The sequence below is a fragment of the Peromyscus maniculatus genome, chromosome 11 (genome assembly GCF_049852395.1).
Source record: "Peromyscus maniculatus bairdii isolate BWxNUB_F1_BW_parent chromosome 11, HU_Pman_BW_mat_3.1, whole genome shotgun sequence".
NCBI classification, from domain to species: Eukaryota; Metazoa; Chordata; class Mammalia; order Rodentia; family Cricetidae; genus Peromyscus; species Peromyscus maniculatus.
In genome coordinates, this window is record NC_134862.1 from 75,814,526 (window position 1) to 75,831,339 (window position 16,814).

Below are 16,814 nucleotides of genomic sequence, written 5' to 3' on the forward strand. Positions count from 1 at the left end.
AAGAAAAGAATGGTGCGTATATAAACCCACTGACAAATGGAAGGCACATTAACTAAACGATTAGCAGAAAATGATCCACATGCTGAGCTTCACTCACGGAGAAAAAGAAGGACAAGAAGCCAGAGGCAATTAGGAGCTGCTGCCACAGGATCAGAAAGCCGTGGGGGAGCAAGTGCCAGGAACCGGGGAGGGCTCCGGCAGCTGGAATGCAGCAAATTAGCAGGATCCCTACCTCCTAGAGCCTAGGGAATTGATGCCACACCTACACTTGCCATCTGACTTGTCAGATGGAGCGGCAGTCGGGGGCTCCAGGGGGCCGCAAAGAGCACACATGTGCCGCTCCAAATTTCTCAGGAGGCCCGGGAAATTGTGGGCAGGTGCCAAGAAATGAGAATGCTCAAGTGCATCTGTGTAAATGCGCGGTGCACAGAAGTGTATGTGAACACACACTATCAACAGGAAGGCAAGGCTAGACGCTCTGGTAGGACCGAGTACCTTGCCTGCACAATCTGTGTGTCCGTCCGTACACATTGGTCTACTGCGACGACAGATCAGTCTTGCTCCAGGACTAGCACAGCTCAAGTTCTAGTTTGTGTCACTATTGCCATCACTGAAAACATTTACCTTCAGTTCATCAAGCACCACAGGTCAGGTGCCACACTGATGCTGAGCATGCCCCGGACGATCATTTCATTCAACTCTCAGAACAACCTTATGTTTATTCTCATTTTCAAGTTCAAAGGTTTTAAATGATCTAACCTCCTACTGCTTATATAGGAATGGCAGGCTCTGCCCAGCTCTCTCTGCCTTTGAGTAAATTCCAGTCTCACCATTAGCTCACAGTAGGGACTGAAAGCTGTCTCTTTACCTCCCACACCGTAATCCACATTTGTGAAGTGTGGTTCCGTGGAATGCCACGGGGAGTCCGCTAATGCCACACAGGTTGCATCTCTGATATAAAAAACAAAGGTTTAGAATTTTCTGGCTAAGTTTAAATCCCTCAAAGGATGCCATACTGGACATCTGATCCTGTGTTTCCTCAAGCACAGATAAGAAAGTTGTACCTGGCTACTGTAGATTTCAACAAGCCAGCTCGGTAAGTAGCTAGCAGCACTATTAGTCTAGAATTTTATTCTAGTTATAAACTGACCTCACTGTAACTACATGAAAACAAATATATAAAATAGTAATTAATCCATGTGCTGGAAAGATGGCCCAATGGCTGAAATGTCTGCTGCAAAGCATGAGGACCTGAGTTCAGATGCCTGGCACCCACAGAAAAGCTGGGTATGGTAGTGTACATTTGTAACCTCATCACTAGAGGCAGAGACAGGGGGATCCTGGGATCTTGGTGACCAGAAACAGTTATCTCCAGGTTCAGTGAGAGATGCTGTTTCAAAAAATAAGGTGGACACAAAGTTGATACAACGGGGGTGGGGGGCGGGGAGAGGTGTGGAGGTAAGGGTAGATCTTGCAAGAGTTAAGAGAGGGAATTGTGGGTGTATATTCTCAAAATACATTGCATGAAATTCTCAAATAATAAGTTAATTTTTAATAAGGTTAAACTTAAGGTGGAGAGTAACTCAGTGCTCTGCATGTACATTCATGGGTATATGCATGTACGTACACACACACACACACACACACACACACACACACACACACACGTGAGCCCAGAGCACAATTTTTCAATCCCAAGTGGTCATCCCTAAAATCATGTATACACAAACAACACTAAATGGACTCAAGTCTGGAAGGGAGAGAGGGAAGAGTAGAAATGATGTAAATGTAGGGAAGTTCTCAAAAAAAATTTTTTTAATGCTAATTCATGAAATAAAAATCTTTTTAAGACTAATGTGGCACATTAAATTTATTGAAAAATTGCTTCTTTGTTATTTTATTGAAAATAGTTTTTTCCAACATATATTCTGATTATGGTCCCCCCTCCCCAACTCTTCCCTGACCCTCCTTACCTCCTCATGCACCCAAATATGTCCTATGACATACTATAATAACAAGTTATTTCAAGGGGATATTTAACCTTAGCTCTTTCGTAATTTGGAGAGGAAGTCACAAAGTTCCCTCTAAGTCATTCAGTACTGAACTCAAGCTCACACAACCAATCCCAAAGCTTCTGAAGATAATGAAATTACCTTCCAAGAAGAAGAAACTGGTCTCAATGAAGTAAAATATCATGTGCTCACGAATTACTTCCCAATAAAAGGGATGCTAGACATATTTGGGGAAATCTGTGCCACTTCGTTTGAAGATGAGTATTTGTATTTGTAGACTCAGACTCAGCAAACATTTGTCTTGGCAGTTTTTTCTCCTCATCACATTTAAATCCTTTATTCACTTCATCCTTCACTTTGAGTGAAGAGTAAATTGAATTCAGGTAGTTTCGTGGTTTTGGGTTTTTTGTTTTTGCATTTCATTGGGTCAAAATCATTCCTCCTTTAATCCTTTATTATGGAGTTCTCATAGATTAAAAAAAAAATGGAAAGAACTGGATGGTTGAATTGGAAGCTGCTAAGAAAATAATGTAGAAATTAAAGAAACTGAATAATGAAGAAAGTATTCTGCTCCTGAGAACAGGAAGCCAAGTTCATCTTCACTGAGTGTTGCTGAGTGGTTTTCTAAGTTTTAAAGTTCAGGGGGCTCAATGCTCATCACACTCAAGATACGCTAAGAATTAAGTGGTAATTTAACATCACTGTACAGCTAAGGAGATTAGAGCATCAATAGGCAGGTAATTCCCAAGCCTCAGTCAATGGGTAGAAGGGTTGTCTTAATCCAATCAGCTTTGCTCTGAGCCTAGGCTTTTAACATGCATGCTTCATATGTAGTCAATGCTTTTCTTGTCATGTCTGGGCCTTAGATTCACGGGTGCTCATTGTAAAGACACCCCTCTAAGATTTTAATTACCCTCTTACAGTGAAACCTTTTCATTAACAATAGTAGTGTTTACATCTGTGTAGTCTATTGCTACTCACAAGTCATGTGATGTGCGCCATTCCTGACCTTTAGAGCACAGACAGGCCCAGACATGATTCACTGCCATTGCTGTGTCTGAGAAGCATAACATCTGTCAGTCATCTCCTCTCATCTTTTTCATTCACAAAGAGACTTAAATTCAGTATTTAAGATTCTAGCACTGGAATCTGCTGGGAGGTTTACAGGCCTCAGGAGCTTGCACCTCACAGAACTCACTAGGCAGCAAGACTGATAATCATTGTACATTTATTCCTCCAAGTGCTATGTAAAACATTATATTGATCTTGTTCAAGACTTTCCTACCCCCCAGAATGTGAGTTCAGTTACACACATTTTAGAGAGGCAGATTTTGAAGGTTGGATAGATTAAGAAGCTCACCCCAGGCCAAATGGCTGCAAACTGACCTGAGAACCACCTGCCCCAAGCTGGGCCTGATATGTGAACATCCACTTATTGAATTACAAAATCAATGTACTGCGAGCATATTGCTTAATGTTGAAGAACATTGATTTTGTAAGATATATGTAACCGTGAACCACTATATAAACGAAACTTCATAAATTAAAGATCTCACAAGAATGCCAACAGCCAAGAAAAGATACTTATGGCTTTAGAATTGATGCAAAACACGAGCACCTCTTACAGGGCAAAACCAGAGTCTGGAAGGATTTCTCATAAGGTACTTTTTGATATAAAGCCTTGACAAATCAGTAATGGAGAAGTGAAAGAGGAATCATCCAAACAAGCTGTTTGCAAGAATCAATCTGTCAGAATGGCAGAGGGAGGAGAAAGTCTATATTAGGAGTTCACTGCTGCCCTAGCTGGTTCGGCTGAGGAGAATGGAAGGCTGCAGGAAGACCCTCTTACAGGGTCCTGTCAGAAGGAAGATCCCCGACAGCTTGAGCTAATCCAGTCCCTGACACACAAAGATCTCCGGCATCTAGCTCACCCAGGAAAGACAGACTAGTTCAAAATGAGTATTGACTTTAAGGAACAAGTGAACACAAAAGCATAAGACACAGGAAACGTGAAAGCACTCAAGAGACCATGCATAAGAAAACTGTTGAAACAGAGCAGGCAACATTTGGAACAACTCTCACAGTTTAAAAAATTAATAGTCACCTCTTTTGAAAGTCCTTAGAGAAGAGATTTTTTTTTAAAGAAATCAAAGGAGACAGAAAGATACAGCAAGATGGGAGAAATTCAAATGCAATCACAAGTTTTAAAAAAAATTAACAGTTCCATAAAAGCAAAGAAATCCTGTTGAAAACATAGCAAAGAACGTAAACATCGGGACTGAGAAACGGTAAATAAAATGAAAGGAAACATTAAATCAAAGTGAATGAATAGGTTCCAGGACCAACACGACAAAGGAAAAGTACAGAAGTACACCGTGCATTTGTGCTTCACGCCAGAACAGGGGCCCCAAAACAAAGGAAAATAACTGAGCTTTCACTGGAGTACGTGGGCTGCGCTGCAGAGGAGAGGGGAAACAGCAGAGATGTTAAGGGCCACAGAACTACACGGTGAGTATATGAAGACAACTGAGCATGTGGCATCTGTCATTACTTCTGTCACAAAGAGGGACTTAGCAAGCCCGCAGAAGGGTAAGCAGGAGGCCCCTGGAAGTCTTACCCACGCCATGGACCATGGACTCATGGTGGAGAACCCTGAAGCCCTTGCAGATCCTGAGTCCAGTTAGGGAGTTGCTGTGTTACCACACTGTTGCAGCACATGCAGAGAAAAGTCCAACCATATGCACTATTCTCCAGTAACTACCCTTCAAATCCTACACCCCAATGTGAGGCTCAGCCTACCCTCACACAGCCTCACAAAATACCCAAGTGGCCTACATTATGCGGTTGGTTCACCTTACAGAGGCCCCAAGAGTATTTCCTCTTCTCCTGCTACCCTGGAAGCTCCCACACAACTCCACTGTTGCCTGGGCAGCAGCCACAAGTCCCCACACAAATATTGCCAGCCTTAGGAATTAGCCAGTCAACCAGCCTTGACAAACTTAAGCCAAAGAGGCCCCCCTAAAGGACCCCAAAACAGAGAAGAAGCCCTGCTCATCCACATACAAACCTGTGAAATATCCCTGCCTTTTCAGAATGGGTTGATCCACTCAGGCCCTAAGGAAGCAGCTAGATGACATGGTCTACCCTTCGGTGGCCACAGTGAGCAATGTTACTGGAAATGCTGGGCTACCATCACATGACTCCCCTGGAATGGCCTTCACTGGACCTATAAAAATTGATAGGCAGTTCATACCCACAACCAGGGACACTGCTCAGAACTGCCAGCAGGTACACCACACCCTAGGGCACTGCATCCAAGCAAGCAATATAATCCTATAATCCCTGGATCCTAGGCCACCTAGATGCCCACTGGTAATGCCAACATTAGACTGCAGCTAAAGAAACTGCATGGGCATCAGGACTCACCTGAACCAAATCCAAACAGTACATCAAACAATACCATAGGACAGATTGCAAACAGAAAGACTTTTGCTGTCGAGGTCAAATTGGTATACGCAACTGCTACTCCAGATGTACATACAAATGTATGATGTGTTGACACCAATGTGAAAAGTACCAGGATAGCACGACACTTGCAAAGGAATCTGTCAGATGTTGATTTTTAAAAAAGGAAATCAACAAAATAGCTAACCAATAATTCAGAAGAAAATTTTCAAGGAAACATATTCAAAAACATAGTCAGTTCAACAAAACTAGTTAGAAAATGCATAAGGGGAGTGAGAAATTCAACAAAGAGAGATTTACAAGAGACCATCAATCAGAAATCTTGGAGCTAAAGAACTCGGCAAGTTCAATAAAAAGTATAGCTAAGAGCTGCAGCGGCAGCTGTAATAAAGAATAAACTGTAATAACTAATAAAGAATGAGAAACAATAAAAACAGACGAGGTCACTATAGCATGAAAAATAGCATAGTAATAAAGGAAAATAACTCAACAAGAAGAAATAACACTTGTAAGTACTACATATCAAATGCTGCAGTGTCCAAATATATAAATATACAATATATAAAATAAACATTAGACCTAAGGAAGAGGAACATAGAAAAATAGTTAAGGACCTCAACACCTAATCTTACCAATGGATAGATCATTGAGATAAAAATATCAGTGGTGTACACGTCTTCTTATCTCAATTAATTTAATAAAAGCAGTCTCCCACAGAATGCTCACAGACCAACCTAAGTGAGACAATCCCTCACCAAGACTCCATCTAAATGATTCTAGATTGTGTCCAGTTGACAATTACAGCTAAACATCATATAAGCTGTCCTGTTTCAATCATCTATATAATAGAAGATTAGAATATTGGAAATATATTATGTTAGTGATAATGTAGCAAGACACATTTCCCTCACATAGTTGATAGTAACATAAATTGATAAAACCTTTGGTCAAATAAATCTGTAATTATCTATCAAAATTCTCTCTCTCTCCCCTGCCTCAAGTGTACATGTATATAGGTGTATGTGTGTGTGTGTGTGTGTGTGTGTGTGTGTGTGTGTGTGTGTGTGTCTGGGACTGGGTCTGGGTCTGGGTCTGTGTGTGAGTACATCTTCTTGGCAAATACAATTTTAGGATTTTATATAAATGAGCAGTATGCATGTGAATAGAATGCCTATTGTAATTAACTGAAGCTTTATTTATAGAATCTCTCTGTTGGAAACTAAATATCAATAAAGAACTTCTTAAAAATTTGATGTATTGTTATAATTGAATACTATGTAGCTATTAAAAATAATGGGTCTGATTAATATGAATTGACATGGTTTAATCACTAAGACACTATGTTGTCAAGTGAAAAAGATTAGACTACAAAATGCCAACATTCATATATATATATATATATATATATATATATATATATATATATATATTTTGGTTTTTTGAGACAGGGTTTCTCTGCGTAGCTTTGCGCCTTTCCTGGAGCTCACTTGGTAGCCCAGGCTGGCCTCAAACTCACAGAGATGCGCCTGCCTCTGCCTCCCGAGTGCGGGGATTAAAGGCATGCGCCACCACCGCCCGGCAACATTCATATTTTTAAGGACTAAGAAATATGTTTTGTGTAGGCATAGGATATGACTGGCAGGATATATAAGAATCTGCTAGAAGAAACTGCTTTGGAAAATGAAAACTATATGATGAGTCAATTCTACCATTTACCATCAGATTTCCTGACCATTTTTATTTCAAACCATGTTCTTACTAAAAAATAAAAATAGCATTTGCATAAAAGGGAAAACCATATTAGCACTTACTGTAAATCTGAGTTAAAAATTGACTCAGAGTTATTTAGCCCTTGTCCCCTTTCCCACTAACACAATTAAGTTCCATCTCTTTTGATTCTTAAGAATTCAAAAAATCAGTTCAGAATGGCTTTGAGATATGTCAATTGCTCATGATTATAATTGTTTAACTTAAACCTCTCCAGTTCTAAGTTGGCAAAAATGTCACTGACTGCTGATACAAAGAATTTATGGGAATAAAAAGACACAATCTAGATGCTCAGGCAGGAATTCTGAGGGTCTGCAGCAAATTGATCATGAAACCTCTGTTTTTGAGATCCTCTCATCCTGATTCCCTACCCTTACAAAAGAAGGAAATATGTTATACATATGAGATGTCCTATAACAGTTCATATATTATACATATGGCCCCCAGCTGGTGCATTCTTCAGGGAATTTTTGGAAACTTCAGGCGAGGCCTAGCTAGAGAGGAAGATCATTGGTGCATGTCTTAGGGGTACCTTATCCCCAGCCGCTATTTGCCTCTCTTGGTCTGCTTCTTGTCTTCTGTAGTCTGAACAGCTTTCTCCTGCTGATCACTCCTATTTCCATGATTTTCTTAATACGCATGCAAGGTTCAGGAAATCACAGACTGAACCCTCTGAACCTTTGAGCCAAAACAAACCTTTTCACTTCAACTCCCACACAAGGGAACTAGAAGACTGCCTATGTGTTGTGGTGCCTACCTGTAATCCCACTAAGGCAAGAGAATCTTTAGGTCAGTGAGGGCTACACAGAAAGATCCTGTCTATAAAAACAGATAAATAAAATAACCATTGTCTCTTTTGGCTAATTGGTCACAGTAATGAGAAAAGTAACTAACATAAAATATTCGTATTTGGAGTGAGTCACTTCCATTTGCTTCTTAGACCTTCACAGCTGTTTTGGAAGTAGTTTATTGGAAGAATTTGGATGTTTGGAGATGGAGGCCAGAGAAGTACTAGATTGTTGTAAGCAGACCTTAATTAGTGATTCACGTGAGAGTTCAGAGACCAGGATGCCAGTGGGAATGTGGACCTTAAAGATGCACCCATGGAGTTTCTGATAGGAGAGAGAACTCTGTTGAAAATTGGACTAGAGGCCAGTTGTGTTAAATTCTGGACAATCACTTATCTACATTTTGTCTCGTGGGAAGCTGAGTTTAAGGTGATCCTGTGACATGGTTGTGGCTGGTTGCCTTTAGCACAGATTTACAGTAAATATTCTGAAATAAAAAACAAGTGGAAAGATTTGAAAAACATGCAGTATAACCATAAAAGGAGTAAGCTACAAGCTGTGGGCAAGCAATGTACAGCTATTAAAAAATAATATTATTAATATTATATAATTATAATAATAATATATTAGTTATAATAATAATATATTAATATTATTAAAAATATGCCAACACTATGCACTAGGACAATGGAGAGATGATCTCAGGATTAGCCAGACTCTATCCTCTGTAGGTACTGGGACCTATTTTAAAACTCATTGAGAAGAGAGAGATACTAGAGTGCCCTGTTTTTTCCAAGGGTACCTACAGAAGTGTTTCCTTGGGTTCAGCTGCCAAAGCACATAATGGTCCGGCACTCACAGTTCAAGAAATCACAGCTACAGTTTGAGGTGATAGGAGACATTTGTGTAGTCTATTCACAGTGTTCCTGTGGGCAAGCAAAGCAGAATTGTGGGATCATGAAGTTCCCACTAAAATTCCAAGAAAGGCCACTCAGTGGAGGGCATACATTATGTAGAAGAGTCATGTTCTCTACAAGAAGCTCCTTGAGAGGGCAGTTCATCATGCTGGGAGGGTCAAGCTTCAGTCGCAACGCAAAAACAATATTGCAGACATCAAGGACAGGGACCATCTACTAAGGAAGGCTGCAGGTAACGACTAGAGCTAGCTCAGGAGAAAAGCCGTATGGGTGGGGCTGCCCAAGCCCTTTGGGACTCGCAGCATCCATACAGCATGCTGTATCTGTAAGACTGTGAGCCACAGGTTCTACTGTTGGACCTGCTAACATTTTCCGGCATTGAATGGATACTTCTGGCTACTCTGTAGTTCTTCCCTCTTGAGATAGGAGTGTCTATTCTGTGCCATCATAGCTTGGAAGAGCATACTTTTTAATTTTACAGATGCTCACATTTAAGTGAGTTCCTTGATTTATAATAGAGGCTCTGGACTTCTGGTTCTGAACAATGTTAGAATTGTTAAAACTTTGGGGATTCTCAGCTATGAACTAAATAATAAATGCATTTTGCATTATGCGATGGTCATGAGCCTTTGGGGGTCGGGGATTGAATATTACAGTTTGAATATGACATGTCCATCACAGACGTATGTTTTCAAGTAAACCCTGTTCCTGGCCCTGTCTATATTTACTCTCTGTCCACAGTGATGTGAATGGCTGTCCTTCACCGTATCATCTCTCCAGTGATGCTCTGCTTAAGGACATGTGGCTGACCAACCATGGACTGAACCTTCTCAACTCATGAGCCAAAACTAATGTTTACCCTCTTGTTTCTTAAACATTTGCTCACGCGAGCAGAAAAAAAAATTAACTAATAGCGCTTCATGCCATCTCTTACCTCTATCCCCTAAGCCACACTTAAGTAGGGTGGGAGGAAAGAAGAAATCCCACACACAGTGACTACAGCAGTGTCCCTTTTCTAGGGCAGTAAACAACATTTATTTGGGTTTTGTTGGTTTCAAGATCCACTGTCTCCTGAAATCTAATTTACTATGTGCCTTCAGCTTATTTGGGGCTCCATGGAACAGAAATTACTGTAAAGGAGCAGAGCCTCCATGCAGGCCCCAAGAGGAAGAAACCAGTCAATCTTAATGATCTGACATTAAGACGGAGGCAGGAGTTAAAAGTGAAGGAAACAAACAGCCTGCTTAGAAATGGCTGCAAACATTTCTTATAATGTCCTCCGCCGTCCTTCTGTCTTTATTAGCGCCTAAAGCACTTTTTTAATATATAAGATTTAATCCCTACAAGTGTTAACCATGTTTTTTTTTCTTAAAGGGATCCCATCAACTCTGATGATGCAGGTAGCAAACCACCGAACAGAGAGATTGGAAGGCCGGAGAGGGTTGCTTCGGGAGGCTCCAGGGAATGCTGAAGGACCACACCCTCCTCAGCCTCCACTTTCTTCTGATCTCAGGATTAGCACAATGAGATGGGTTCAGCTAGAGAAGGCTGTGGTAAATCAACTGTTTTTCCTCTGCGTGTTCATCAGATGCGAGAGGAAAACACACTCCTAAGTCTGTGTTGCAGAATCATGAAAGTAAGCTCAATCTTTCATCCACCGAATAGCAAAACTGAGCACAAGTATGTAAAAGAGGAGACTGATCCATGGTACCAAACAAGTGGAAAGTCTGTACCACACCCACGAGGAATAGTCTAGTTGGTATAGATGTGGCAACATGCTTGGAAAGAACTGGAAGATGAGTTTTGAAGGATGCCTCAGTCCACGGCACTTGTTCACATTCAATGGCCGACGGGTATTCCTCCATTCCAGCTTTGCTGAAAAGGTCTCTAGAATTGCAGGGCACCGGCAGCCAACACTAAAGCCAGGACTTTCAACAAGGCCTCCTGGCTTTCTTGAAAGCCAGGGCAAAAAGAGGAAAGCTGATCTCTGAAAGCCCTTGCATTGTTTCTGAGAGTACTGAGTCCATTAGCCAACAGACATCCAGAGACAGTCCTTAGAGTGAAAAGCTGATTCAAGACCAGAGTCAAGACTGGGAGAAAGGCGGTAAAAAGAGTTTAGATGTCTCTTTGCTATTCGAATCACTCAAATCCGAGAGCTGAAAGTAGAGAGAATAGAGGTTGGTTTGTTTTTTTGGTTTTTTGTCTGTCTGTTTTTTCCATCTACTTCCAGAAATACAGCGGAGATGTGTAGATGGGAAAAGCCAGAGTCAGGTGGGGCCCTCGTGGGAGACTGTCTGCCAGTACTGGGGCCTGAGCTGGACCCAGGAACGAAAGAGATGCGTGGGAAGGGCATTTCAAGCAAGCAAGTCCACCTAACCCAACCCTTGGAGGCTGGAATGGACTGCACCTGAAGAGAGTCGGATGTAACCTGTGACACACGTTTGTGGAGTGGAGAACTTTAAGAATCCTCTCATCGAAGGGCCAGCTTGTACAAAGACACGAGGCCCCTGTTCTTACAGACATCAATAAAGAAGCCTGAATTGTTGTTAAGCAGGCAGGCTTTTCTCTTCAGCGGAAAGGATATGCATACCTGTTTTTAGGCAGACGTTTCTCTTCAGAGGAAAGAATACGCGTATCTGTCTTTCATACAGAAGGCTGGGAGTGGATGTTGTTTAGAGGCCTGGTGATCTCTTACTGTCTGTAGAGCCAGGTCTCGCCTGAATCACCCATTCTTATTAAAGAGGTCCCTTAGCCAGGCAGTGGTGGCACACACCTTTAATCTCAGTACTTGGGAGGCAGAGGCAGGTGGATCTCTATGAGTTTGAGGCCAGCCTGGTCTACAAAGTGAGATCCAGGACAGATACCAAAACTACACAGAGAAATCCTGTAAAATCAAAAAAAGAAAAAACAAAAAAACAGGTCCCATGTACTCTGCAAAAGAGCTTTACCGTTGTGCTTATTACAAACCCTTCCTCCCTAGACCCTTATCCAGAGTGTTGTTTCTCATCCATAGAACTCATTCTGAGGAAAGAGGTCACAGGCGCTCTGCAAAGGAGGTGGACTTTGCAAAGGACTTTTGATGTAGTTGTGCTCTAAGCTTTATTGTGATGATTGTCACCAGGAAACCTTTTCCCAAAGCTGTACTATGTTTAAATGTGTCAAAAACAAACCACTCAGGGTCAGACTTCAGAAGTTTGAACACCAGCCCAGCTAACTAAGTTCTGCTGAACTGGGTCTCCCTCTTGTCTGCATGGTTCATTTCCCCATAGGCCCTCCTGTTTATGGGATCTCCGTTCCGGCATAAGGGCCACCTATCTAGGACCAGCCCTCCTCTACCTGGAAAGCTCACTGGCATTCTGAATTCAGAATGTTCCAGTAATTTGAAGTAACTATTCAATATTTAAGACCAAGACCTTTCTAGTCAGTGTGGAAAGAGACACTGCACAACACTTCTCGGTTTGGTGGTTGACAAGTACCCAGAATAGCAATTACCTGTCAGGACATGTTAAATGTGTTCCCCCAAAAAGCTCAAAAGATAGAAGATCATCCACATACAATCTGACACTTCCTTCATGTCGGAGGAAAACTGGTACCGACTGGTGCTTGGAGCTTGGAGATTTTTAGGCTAGTAAGTGACAAGAATTCAAATATTAGATTGCTGAAAGACCCCACTTACTCCCTTTAGAGGATAGGTTGTGATATTTTCACATTTTGTTATTGTCCTGAATACCATAAATAACCTCCATTTAAATTTGTGGAAATGTAGAAGGATATCCTATTTCAGATTATGTGTCTTGATTTTTGTTTTTTTTGTTTTGTTTTTTTTTTTGTTGATGTTGTTGTTTAAGGCAGATTAATCAGAACAGTATCCTATCCATAATGTTCAAAGCTAGTCCACTGCCAACAGAAAGTTGCAATTTCCAAAATTCCCCCAGAGTCCCCACATGGAGCCAGGACTTACGGTCTCCACAGGTTCAGTGTGCTCTTCAGCAATGCAGAGTCCCACCTGAGATCCTGATGGCCTGAGAAGGTGGCCTTGGGGATTTCTGGTTTTCCTGTGTCTCTAAGAAATTAAGAGAACAGTAGTCTTACCTAAGTGTTCACATTCTGTAGTTTAAGTTGCTCCCAGTTAAATATTACATGGAAAAATTTCAGAAATGATTTGCAAGTGTATTCATTCCTTTTATTACTACTATGATCAAATGCCTGACCAAAGTATAGTACAGAAAAGTTCATTTTGGTTTTCAGTTTCCGGGGTTCTAGTGCATCGTGGCGGGGAAGACACGGAGGTGGGAGCAGGAGGCAGCTGCCTGCCTTGCATCCTCACTCAGCAAACAAGAAGTGAGCAGTTCGTGGGGTCGGGCTATAAAAGCTTGACGGCCACCTCCGGTGACCCATTTCCTCCAGCACGGTTTCACTTCCTAAAGGTTCCACAACCTTTCCAAACAGGGCCACCATTGGGGACCAAGTGTTCAAACGCCTGAGTGTACGGGAAATACTTCATAGTTAAACCACAACCAATTTTGTTATGTGCCATTCGGAGTAGTACAGGGGGAAAATTCTGAATACCCACTCTAACCTTCCTGGGAAATGACTTACTCCCACGGCCAGGAAGTCTGTAGTGTATACGCTGCCCTCCCACCCAGCAACAATTTCAGTTATCAAGTCCCCTGTTGGAGTGCTGTGCTATTTGCTTTTGAGTAGCCTTTATTCAACTTAATGATGGCCCCAAACACATGAATAACAACGCTCGTGACTCATCAGACAGTGCTACCTGGAAGCAGAAAGGAAAAGGTGCAGTGAGATGCTTTGTGAGAGCCCACATCCACGTAACTGTCATTATACTATTTTGTGATAATTATTCTGTTATTATTAGCTCTTATTTTCAATGTTCTTCCCCCCTTCTTTTCCTACTGGGTAGTTTGAGGAACATGAGCGCTTTTCATTTAGGTAGAAACCTGAGGGAATGCTCTCAGGATTCTTTCTGTGCTCTGTAGCCTTGGGACTTTAATGGCACGATGTGACAGATTCTTTTCCGGCCACACTTACTTGCCGATCTAAATACCTCCTGTACTTGGACATCCGTTTATTTCCCGAGATGTGGCAAATTCTCTGCTATAATTTCATTGATTGAGTTTTGTAGATTGTTTGATTCCATGTCAGCCCTCTGTTCCACACATCAGAGTAAGAGGTCTTAATCCCTTAGTTATGCTCCAAAGCCCTCAATTGTATTTTTTTTTTACTGTTACTTGAATATACATTTCTCAATCTCATCTTCAATTCCTGATATCCCCTTACACTGAATTTTTTCATGTAGTTTATTAAGCTTTTCATTCCCAATATTTCCCAACCTCCCCCAGCATCTCCATGTTTTTGCCAGGTCTCTAATAGTTGGATTTCTTCCAAGTCTCTAATAGTTTCTAATAGTTTCTTCCAAGTCTCTAATAGTTGGATTTCTTCCAAGTCTCAAATTGATTATTTAACCCATTCGTCTCTTTTCTTTGAAGCCATGGATCATTTTTAATACCCAATCTTTGTGTTCTTGGTTTACTATCTCAACCATTTCAATATCATTGGATTCGGCTATTAAAGAGCTATAACCCCTTAAAAATAAATAAAATAAAATCTTACTATACCTACATTATAAACTGAATGTTATCAGATAGAAAGATAGATAGATAGATAGATAGATAGATAGATAGATAGATAGATAGATAGATATAGATATAGATATGTATATGTAGAAAAATACAGAATATACTGTACAGGATTTGCTACTCTTGGAGCACTCAGCCCTAGAGAAGAGAACTAACCCACAACACAGCTGGTTGGATCCAGGACATTTGCTGTCATTAACTCCCCATAATCACATGTAAATTTGTATTTTATGCATGTGTATAAAAATAAATTGTTAATATCATGTACTTTTAAACACTATCGTGGGCTTAATTTTTTCATTATGATCAGAGAAAATTAAAGCGTAATCCCTTAAAGTATTATGGGACCTAGACACTGTAGCTACTGTACTTACTGTAAGACTTGGCCCAGACAAGGGTTTGAATTAGATTATAAGGTGATGATATTATGAAACAAATTAAAAATATGAGAAACCTATGTGTCACTGAGGAGTCAGAATGATGGGTTTGAGAGAACCGCAAATGGACTTTTATCAAGGTCCCCAAACACAGTCTTACTTTCTGTAAGTTGCATTCCAGAACTTTGGAGAATGTGCTCATGTTATATTCAGGCTGATTACAGCTTCATGTAAAGCACCATGGGTGATCACTTTCCAGGAGCAAATGTTTTGTGATTACTTTGCAATTGTATATCTATGGTTGGAATTCCCTACATGCTCACTGCAGCAATTTGAGCTTCCAATTGAATTATCAAGTAGTAAATTTATTCGTTTACTTATAAATGTCCATGTAATGTGCATAGTTGCCTTAGCTCTTCTTCCCAGTAGTCTTATTATGGTTACCAGAGGACAGTCCTTGCCAGCTGGCTGGGCTGGGCTCCGCACAGAGCCAGGAGAATCCTAGACAATCTCGTATAGATTCATTAGAACACTCACTCAACCTGTGGATACACCTGTTTCTGGCTTGGGTTCTCACAACAGTTACTGGGGCTGCCTTAGAACTGCATCGGAAGTCTAAACTATGAGTCCTCACCCTCCCAGACATGCAATGGTAAGAGGGTATCTACCGTTCGAGATGGGCTTTGCCTTTGTGCCATAAAGGTGAAGTACATTTTAGACAGTCTCAGTGTTGATATTAATAAGGCTTTCTCCTCCTCCAAACTCAAATGGCCAAGATTTCTGCTTCTAGGAAGGGAGGAAGAAGCAAGGGAAGGGAGAGAGGAAAAGCTATTTCTACCGTATAGTAGTGACTGTTGCGTGTAGGAACTGACACCCATGCCCTGTGTGTTACACTGCAGCAGCAGCAGCACCCCCGCACAGGACTGCTGTCCCTTAGGAGGGACATCTGTTCATTGATACTCTGCCTTGTAACCAGTTCCCACTCTTATCACCCATTGCATTAGGATGATTTTGTCTAAAAGGAAGAACTAATGCCAAATGGAGCCCAGAGTGGTCTCCTGGCTCTTTCTCATCATTATCTTATTTAATCCTCACACCACTCAGAAGTGGAGGTAATAATCCTTAGGTGATAAAGAAAGGAAGGCTCAGATAAGAGGGAAGTTGAAAGGATTCCACCATAGAAATGGGGGGAGGTTGTAGGACACAAAACCATATCTTGAAAACTAAGGTTTTCTTTTGGACTATTGCAAAAAAGAAACTATTTCTTAATGAGGAACATCTGGAAAAAAGAAAAAGAAAAAGAAAGAAAGAGAGCTGGAGTTTTACAAACACGAGTTCCCGGGAGCTATACATCCATATTGGAGCCATAGGAATAATGCAGATGAACGTATCTTGGGACATGCAAGGGCACAAGGACAGAGCAGCCCTTTGTGTTTAGAAGATCCTGGGTCACAAAGCAATACAGAGGATTTCTTCTTTTTTTTTTTTTTTTTTTTTTGTTTGTTTTTTGTTTTTTGTTTTTTGAGACAGGGTTTCTCTGTGTAGCTTTGCGCCTTTCCTGGAACTCACTTGGTAGCCCAGGCTGGCCTCGAACTCACAGCGATCCGCCTGGCTCTGCCTCCCGAGTGCTGGGATTAAAGGCGTGCGCCGCCGCCGCCGCCGCCGCCGCTGCCGCCGCCGCCGCCACCACCACCACCGGCCCAGAGGATTTCTTAACAGTTGCAACACCCAGGGAGCCCAGGACTGAGTAAAAATTTGAAATCATCAATTTTGTTCAACAAATCTCATTTGTCACTGGACAGCTGAGAAGAGCTCCCAACCATCCTGCAGA